Here is a 9374-nt window from a genome sequence, read left to right as displayed (position 1 = left end):
AAAATCATTTTCCCACCCAACCCACCCAATATGGCCGAACCTACTCTATAACGACCCAACTTCCAGAACGTCATGATCGTACCCAAAAGTAAGGCGTTACCAACCTGCTTTCCTTTATTAACTATTTACTATTGAGCCTTTAGTTCGATATCGCAATTTAGTTTTAGTAAAAATACCAGAAAATTTTGTTTTTATTTATCAAATCATATAGCAAGCATCACCAAGTAATAATAATCACATAATTATTAATAATAATATCTGTCATACAAAGGATTTCAAATAAAACTCACATACAAATCCTATCCCTCAGCATAAAATAAAAACCAAAGTAACAAGGGCGAGGGAAATTCTATGGAAATAACTCAAGTCATAAACTTAACTCATAAATAAGATCTATAATCGCCTGCAGCTTCAAACGGAGTCTTCAAACCTGTGTCACTGAAAAGGTGGAGGATTTTTGGGGTGAGAACAAACCACACGTTCTCAGTAGGGAATGAGAATGCCGTAAAAGTAATGAAATAGAAATGCAAATAATTAACATACTCGAGGAAACTATATTTTTATCAAAACTCTTTGAAAATACTACTCTTGGTTTTACTTTACTAATTGTTTACCTCTTTCAAAAAATCTAAGCTCAAAACAAATTCTAAAATATAAAACTGATCACTTTAAACATTTTTCAACCACATAGTTAATTTTCAATCACAACGTCAATTCTTAATCATCATCATACATTCACCAACTAATAGCACTAACAAGAGATTCAATTCAACACACAAACAAGTCACAGCAAGGCAGACAGCACAATCACAGAGAAGTACAACGAGCAAACCCAATCAAATGCAAATGCACACACAAGGATGATGCATGTCTAGCCCTAGTGCAGGTAATGAGCTCATTTGTCGGTTACATACCCGCTCCCGACGTTACCCGGAGTCCTCTGACCAGGTAAGGCTTCCCTGTTGGCAACGCCCCTCGCAAGAGTCCTTTGACTTGTGAGGCAAACCACTGCAAGAGTCCTTTGACTTGCAGGGCGGCACTAGCAACCCACTGCAAGAGTCCTTTGACTTGCATGGCGGAGCTAGTTAACTTATATCTGCCCAACACACTCACTGTAAGAGTCCTTTGACTTACAGGAGCACACACACTCTCACTGTAAGAGTCCTTTGACTTACAGGAGTATATGCTAGTTGTGTTTTCTCGATACCTCTGTAAGAGTCCTCTGACTTACAGAATAGCATTATAGCTAAGTATCCCAGGGAAGCGCTCTTAGTGGTCGTACCACCATCTATCTGACTGCCTTCACGCAGCAGATCATCACATAAACATCTCAGGAGTTGCCATAATGCAACAAATGAATAAACACATCTCTTGGGTTGCCTCAAGCAACAAATGACCTTTCAACAGGTCGTCTGCTTTTTATTCTCTTTTATAATCATAAATACGCAAGCGGGACAAAACCCACGTCCTTGCCAACAATCTCATAAACTAAATACCTTTCCTCAAAAGAATCTGTGTAATTATCATCATAAGTTATCATTCTCATTACTCATTTCTAGTTACATAATCTTACACAACATCTCTCTCTTTATTCAATCATGTTGTACAAACCTTACGACTTCCACTTTTGTAACCTCTTAACTCAAACCAATTTTAAAACCACTTTCTAGTTTAATTTTCTTTCAAAAGACTCAAGAAAATCATTTATTTTAAATTCGCTAAATACTTTTCAAAACATCACCCTCTTACTAAAAGTAACCAAATAAAACTCTTTTTCAAGTTTACCAACTTCTCAAGGACTCAAAAGAAACTATCTTTCTTTACCATTCAAGTTCAAATATTACATATTCATTAAGTTTCTAAAAAGTAATCCTTTATTTCAAACCCCAAGCATAACTCTTTTCATGTTGAATAAATCTCAAAACATAACTTCTTTTATAAACAATTCAAACGTGAACATAAACTTTGGTAATTCAAACACAAAATAATATAATTCTTTTCTTACCTAAATAAAATTGTTTTCATAATAAATTCAGCCCATACATAATACTGTAATCAATAGATAAAACTTAAATAACATAACTTTCCAAATTCAAACCTTCTAAAATAACTTTTACAAGTAAAACCTCAGATTTTACAAAATTCCGGCAGCACTTCCCCTAAAACTCGGGCTTAGCCACCCTTACGGGTTCCTCTTTCTCAACAAATCTCCAATTCTTTTATCAGCAGTTATCACAACAGAAGCTCAATAATCATCTCAACATAAATCAGTTTGAAAACCAACATCCTAACATTAATTAAAATCAGAGTTTCTATAAACCATTCTTTAAAAATAAACCAGTCCACCTTCAAGAATTCATAACTAATATCCAAAACAATAACTTTTCATATTTCTAGTTATTTTTAAAGTTGTTTAGTTATTAACAAAGTTACCATTTCATTCTAAAGATCATATTTTAAGAAAATAGTCTAGTGGTCAACCTTCAATTCTTTAACCGTCCTCAAAATCAACTCTAATTAGACTTAAATCAACAATAATAACCAACTTGGCATAATCAACTAAAATCAGAATTTCCAGCAATTCTAAAATAATCAGAAAAACCCATAACAATCACGGCCTTAAATCAAAGTAAACCTCATCAGTTAATTACTCACGGCAACGAAGCCATTCAATATCACAGCCATAACCTGAACTCAGTTCACATCCGCATCCAACTTCAATTATAACTCAGAATAATTACCACAACTAACTTTTCTCAAATACATTTCATTCAATAATTACATCATCATATTTCAATTTAATAAGTAACATTAAATGAATCACCACTTGCAGCCACATTTCAACCTGTTCCAACCCATCACAAGTCTATTTCACAGCCATTCCAATATATTAAAATTCCAATTCAATATCAAATAATTCAAAATAACTCATTCAAGATCAGAATCTCAGCCAATCCATCACAAAGATCAGTAATTCAAAATACAATTCACAACCAGATTTCAGCCAACTCAGCGATATCACATAAGATCAGAATTTCCAACAAATCCATCAAAAATTAGAAAACTATTATCAAGTACAACTTCAAACACTCACAACAACAAAACCCAAAGACATTCACAGCAACAATCCAAACTCAATTCATCAATTATCCATACCACAGCTTTTCAATAATTAACTCAGCATATTTCAATTTAATAAATTACACTAAATTAATCATTATTCACAGCAGCATCTAATTTTAGTCACAGCTCAGAATAATCACAACAACTAACTAATTTCAAATGCATTTCAAGTCATTCATGTCAATCAAGAAATTCTTAACCATTGTTAACCATTTGCACTTATTCAAATAACTTGGTGGGCATTCTAAATTAAAAACGTTAAATCTCCTACCTCAGTCAGTCGAAATCCATAGAAATTGGGAATGCTGCACTCATCAACAACAACTTTAATAGCAGCCATAGCATCCCAAAGTAGTAGCGGCAACAGTTTAGCACCTCCGGTCAACAGCAGCAGCATTATTTCTGATCACTCTTCACTCTCGCAGTAGTAACCACGGTGGCAACAAAATAGAGTTCAAATTCAATAAAGTCGGAAATGGAAATGAGTTCAATAGAATTTGAACTACAAATAGCTTACAATAAAATAACGGAGTAGCAACAATAGGGTTTTTGGGCAGCTCCAGTGGCGGTAACGGTTTACAGTAGAGCCAGAACAAGGCCAGAGAAGCAAAACCAACAGTTCCAGCAGTGGCAGTAGCGTCTTCTCAGATTCTAGAAACTAGAAGCAGAGGCAGAACAGAGGACAAAGATGAGCAGTGACATGAATGAATTGCTTCAGAACCAGAACAGTACCCTCGACAAACCCCAATGACCTTCCCGACAGCAGCTGCGGCACCACAATAGCTCGGCCACGGTGCTGCAGTCCCTGTCGAGCTCCGGCGTCAACAGCGGTGGCATCCTCTCACTACCATCGTGTTCTATCCAGCGACAGCCATGCCTCCTTCCGAACGACAGCTTCTTCGACGGCGACCAGGAAGCACGACGGTGACTGCTTGGTGAGACACGGCAGCAGCGGAGCATGACGACGGCGGCGATGGTTTCGTGACGACGTTGCCCTTCACGTGTGCTCTCTCCTCCTCGCAATTCTTCTCAGGCGGCAGAACAGGCTTGATGCCGGCAGAACGATGACGCCGAACCTGACAGTAGCCAGACGCGACGGTGACTGCGACGGTAGCAAGGCGCGACGGCGACCGCGACGACAGCAAGTCGCGACGGCGACTGCGACGGCGGCGAGCCCTAGCCGTAGCGCCGTCCCTTCCTCTCCGATTCTGAGCTCTCTCTTCTTCCTCTCTATCTCTACGTTTCTTTCTCTGTTTTGTGTGTGTATTGTGTTTAGAAAGGAAGGGGTGGGGGCTGCGTGCTTCAGGGCTGGGGAAAGGGGAAAAATTAGGGTTAGGGTTTCTGGAATTTGGGAATTAGGGTTTTCTGAATTTGATTTGGGAATTAGGGTTAGAAATTAGGGATTTTATAAAATAATATGGATAGATATGAATAGATATTTTGATAAAATTAGAGGGTAGAGTAATTTTGAAATTAAATATACTCCGTTAAAAATATCTAAGAATATTATTTATCAACATATTGCTAAGTTAAATCAATTATTTCTAATTTACATTATAAAATGAACAAGTTAATTATATTTTGTAAAGTACAATTTGAATTCAAATATCAATTTTCTAGACTAAATCATACAAATCTCTATTATTTTTCTATCTCCAAAACTTTAATTTCAATTTATAAAATATTTAATTATAATAAAAAATTGTACATAAATATTAATTGACTTAAGCTTAAAATATTTATAAAAATTAATCTAATAATTTCTAGTAAATTAATTCCTAAGAGTTCAAATTAATAACATAATTCATTCAAAATAGAATTTATTTAAATTAAATTATACAATTCTTTCATATTTTTCAATAACCAAAATTATAATTTCAATTATATCAAATATCTAATAAAGTTTATATAAAAATTCTAATTAATTTAAACTCCAATTATGATGAAACTCCATTTAATTACCTTTAGTAAAATAATTTTCTTAAAATAAAATTATCAACAAATAAAATAAATCACAAATAACTAATTATTTAATTTTCAAAAACTAGGGTTGTTACATTCTACCCACCTTAGAAAAATTTTTGCCCTCGAAAATTGCTAGAATAAAATAAATTCAAACTGAAATCAAAGTAAACAGAATATATATGAACCGAAGTATAGGCATTGTCAAAGATGGATATTCAAAGAGTTACGTAAGCAATCAGATTCATAGGCAAGCAAAGATATACAAGAATGACAAAGTATGGTTGGGAAACAAGCAAATCACATTCTAAGAAGGAAATTCAAACTAGAGAATTCCAATGAAAGCAACGAAGAAAAAGATAGCACGAGTTCATGTGGCACGAATAAAGATTATACGTCGAATCGAAGCTAACTTCATAACCTCTAACGCTCCCAAACCCCGTAAATCGCATTACCTATTCTTCTATTTCGTCTATGATAACCCATTAGTGTTCCCATACACATAAATCATTAGTATTAAGTTGGCCAGACCTAATACCATGAGGCATGCAATGGTAAACCAACAGTGTTAATCATCAGACAGTCATGCATATAAAACTTAAACTCTTGTTATCAGAACAAGTCACAAAGCATGATAGACACTCAGAGTATGCAGTGAAGCATAGTCAGTCCATTCCCAAGGCTCTAACAGGAACGAACTGCTCTGATACCATATTGTAACGACCCAACTTCCAGAACGTCATGATCGTACCCAAAAGTAAGGCGTTACCAACCTGCTTTCCTTTATTAACTATTTACTATTGAGCCTTTAGTTCGATATCGCAATTTAGTTTTAGTAAAAATACCAGAAAATTTTGTTTTTATTTATCAAATCATATAGCAAGCATCACCAAGTAATAATAATCACATAATTATTAATAATAATATCTGTCATACAAAGGATTTCAAATAAAACTCACATACAAATCCTATCCCTCAGCATAAAATAAAAACCAAAGTAACAAGGGCGAGGGAAATTCTATGGAAATAACTCAAGTCATAAACTTAACTCATAAATAAGATCTATAATCGCCTGCAGCTTCAAACGGAGTCTTCAAACCTATGTCACTGAAAAGGTGGAGGATTTTTGGGGTGAGAACAAACCACACATTCTCAGTAGGGAATGAGAATGCCGTAAAAGTAATGAAATAGAAATGCAAATAATTAACATACTCGAGGAAACTATATTTTTATCAAAACTCTTTGAAAATACTACTCTTGGTTTTACTTTACTAATTGTTTACCTCTTTCAAAAAATCTAAGCTCAAAACAAATTCTAAAATATAAAACTGATCACTTTAAACATTTTTCAACCACATAGTTAATTTTCAATCACAACGTCAATTCTTAATCATCATCATACATTCACCAACTAATAGCACTAACAAGAGATTCAATTCAACACATAAACAAGTCACAGCAAGGCAGACAGCACAATCACAGAGAAGTACAACGAGCAAACCCAATCAAATGCAAATGCACACACAAGGATGATGCATGTCTAGCCCTAGTGCAGGTAATGAGCTCATTTGTCGGTTACATACCCGCTCCCGACGTTACCCGGAGTCCTCTGACCAGGTAAGGCTTCCCTGTTGGCAACGCCCCTCGCAAGAGTCCTTTGACTTGTGAGGCAAACCACTGCAAGAGTCCTTTGACTTGCAGGGCGGCACTAGCAACCCACTGCAAGAGTCCTTTGACTTGCATGGCGGAGCTAGTTAACTTATATCTGCCCAACACACTCACTGTAAGAGTCCTTTGACTTACAGGAGCACACACACTCTCACTGTAAGAGTCCTTTGACTTACAGGAGTATATGCTAGTTGTGTTTTCTCGATACCTCTGTAAGAGTCCTCTGACTTACAGAATAGCATTATAGCTAAGTATCCCAGGGAAGCGCTCTTAGTGGTCGTACCACCATCTATCTGACTGCCTTCACGCAGCAGATCATCACATAAACATCTCAGGAGTTGCCATAATGCAACAAATGAATAAACACATCTCTTGGGTTGCCTCAAGCAACAAATGACCTTTCAACAGGTCCTCTGCTTTTTATTCTCTTTTATAATCATAAATACGCAAGCGGGACAAAACCCACGTCCTTGCCAACAATCTCATAAACTAAATACCTTTCCTCAAAAGAATCTGTGTAATTATCATCATAAGTTATCATTCTCATTACTCATTTCTAGTTACATAATCTTACACAACATCTCTCTCTTTCTTTATTCAATCATGTTGTACAAACCTTACGACTTCCACTTTTGCAACCTCTTAACTCAAACCAATTTTAAAACCACTTTCTAGTTTAATTTTCTTTCAAAAGACTCAAGAAAATCATTTATTTTAAATTCGCTAAATACTTTTCAAAACATCACCCTCTTACTAAAAGTAACCAAATAAAACTCTTTTTCAAGTTTACCAACTTCTCAAGGACTCAAAAGAAACTATCTTTCTTTACCATTCAAGTTCAAATATTACATATTCATTAAGTTTCTAAAAAGTAATCCTTTATTTCAAACCCCAAGCATAACTCTTTTCATGTTGAATAAATCTCAAAACATAACTTCTTTTATAAACAATTCAAACGTGAACATAAACTTTGGTAATTCAAACTCAAAATAATATAATTATTTTCTTACCTAAATAAAATTGTTTTCATAATAAATTCAGCCCATACATAATACTTTAATCAATAGATAAAACTTAAATAACATAACTTTCCAAATTCAAACCTTCTAAAATAACTTTTTCAAGTAAAACCTCAGATTTTACAAAATTCCGGCAGCACCTCCCCTAAAACTCGGGCTTAGCCACCCTTACGGGTTCCTCTTTCTCAACAAATCTCCAATTCTTTTATCAGCAGTTATCACAACAGAAGCTCAATAATCATCTCAACATAAATCAGTTTGAAAACCAACATCCTAACATTAATTAAAATCAGAGTTTCTATAAACCATTCTTTAAAAATAAACCAGTCCACCTTCGAGAATTCATAACTAATATCCAAAACAATAACTTTTCATATTTCTAGTTATTTTTAAAGTTGTTTAGTTATTAACAAAGTTACCATTTCATTCTAAAGATCATATTTTAAGAAAATAGTCTAGTAGTCAACCTTCAATTCTTTAACCGTCCTCAAAATCAACTCTAATTAGACTTAAATCAACAATAATAACCAACTTGGCATAATCAACTAAAATCAGAATTTCCAGCAATTCTAAAATAATCAGAAAAACCCATAACAATCACGGCCTTAAATCAAAGTAAACCTCATCAGTTAATTACTCACGGCAACGAAGCCATTCAATATCACAGCCATAACCTGAACTCAGTTCACATCCGCATCCAACTTCAATTATAACTCAGAATAATTACCACAACTAACTTTTCTCAAATACATTTCATTCAATAATTACATCATCATATTTCAATTTAATAAGTAACATTAAATGAATCACCACTTGCAGCCACATTTCAACCTGTTCCAACCCATCACAAGTCTATTTCACAGCCATTCCAATATATTAAAATTCCAATTCAATATCAAATAATTCAAAATAACTCATTCAAGATCAGAATCTCAGCCAATCCATCACAAAGATCAGTAATTCAAAATACAATTCACAACCAGATTTCAGCCAACTCAGCGATATCACATAAGATCAGAATTTCCAACAAATCCATCAAAAATTAGAAAACTATTATCAAGTACAACTTCAAACACTCACAACAACAAAACCCAAAGACATTCACAGCAACAATCCAAACTCAATTCATCAATTATCCATACCACAGCTTTTCAATAATTAACTCAGCATATTTCAATTTAATAAATTACACTAAATTAATCATTATTCACAGCAGCATCTAATTTTAGTCACAGCTCAGAATAATCACAACAACTAACTAATTTCAAATGCATTTCAAGTCATTCATGTCAATCAAGAAATTCTTAACCATTGTTAACCATTTGCACTTATTCAAATAACTTGGTGGGCATTCTAAATTAAAAACGTTAAATCCCCTACCTCAGTCAGTCGAAATCCATAGAAATTTGGAATGCTGCACTCATCAACAACAACTTTAATAGCAGCCATAGCATCTCAAAGTAGTAGCGACAATAGTTTAGCACCTCCGGTCAACAGCAGCAGCATTATTTCTGATCACTCTTCACTCTCGCAGTAGTAACCACGGTGGCAACAAAATAGAGTTCAAATTCAATAAAGTCGGAAATGGAAATGAGTTCAATA

At 34.6% G+C, this 9374-nt stretch overlaps 1 long non-coding RNA gene across 1 annotated transcript; it reads right to left on the bottom strand.

The window, feature by feature from the left end:
* Positions 1–225: 225 nt before the first annotated feature.
* Positions 226–4478, bottom strand: LOC130960299 (uncharacterized). Its single transcript, XR_009079059.1, has 2 exons — positions 3395–4478; positions 226–438 (listed from the first exon to the last, which is right to left on the bottom strand). It is a non-coding gene; the product is annotated as an uncharacterized LOC130960299 (long non-coding RNA).
* Positions 4479–9374: the final 4896 nt, after the last annotated feature.

The sequence above is a fragment of the Arachis stenosperma genome, chromosome 2 (assembly GCF_014773155.1).
Source record: "Arachis stenosperma cultivar V10309 chromosome 2, arast.V10309.gnm1.PFL2, whole genome shotgun sequence".
Lineage (NCBI taxonomy): Eukaryota > Viridiplantae > Streptophyta > Magnoliopsida > Fabales > Fabaceae > Arachis > Arachis stenosperma.
This window is presented reverse-complemented; position numbering and strand designations above follow the sequence as displayed.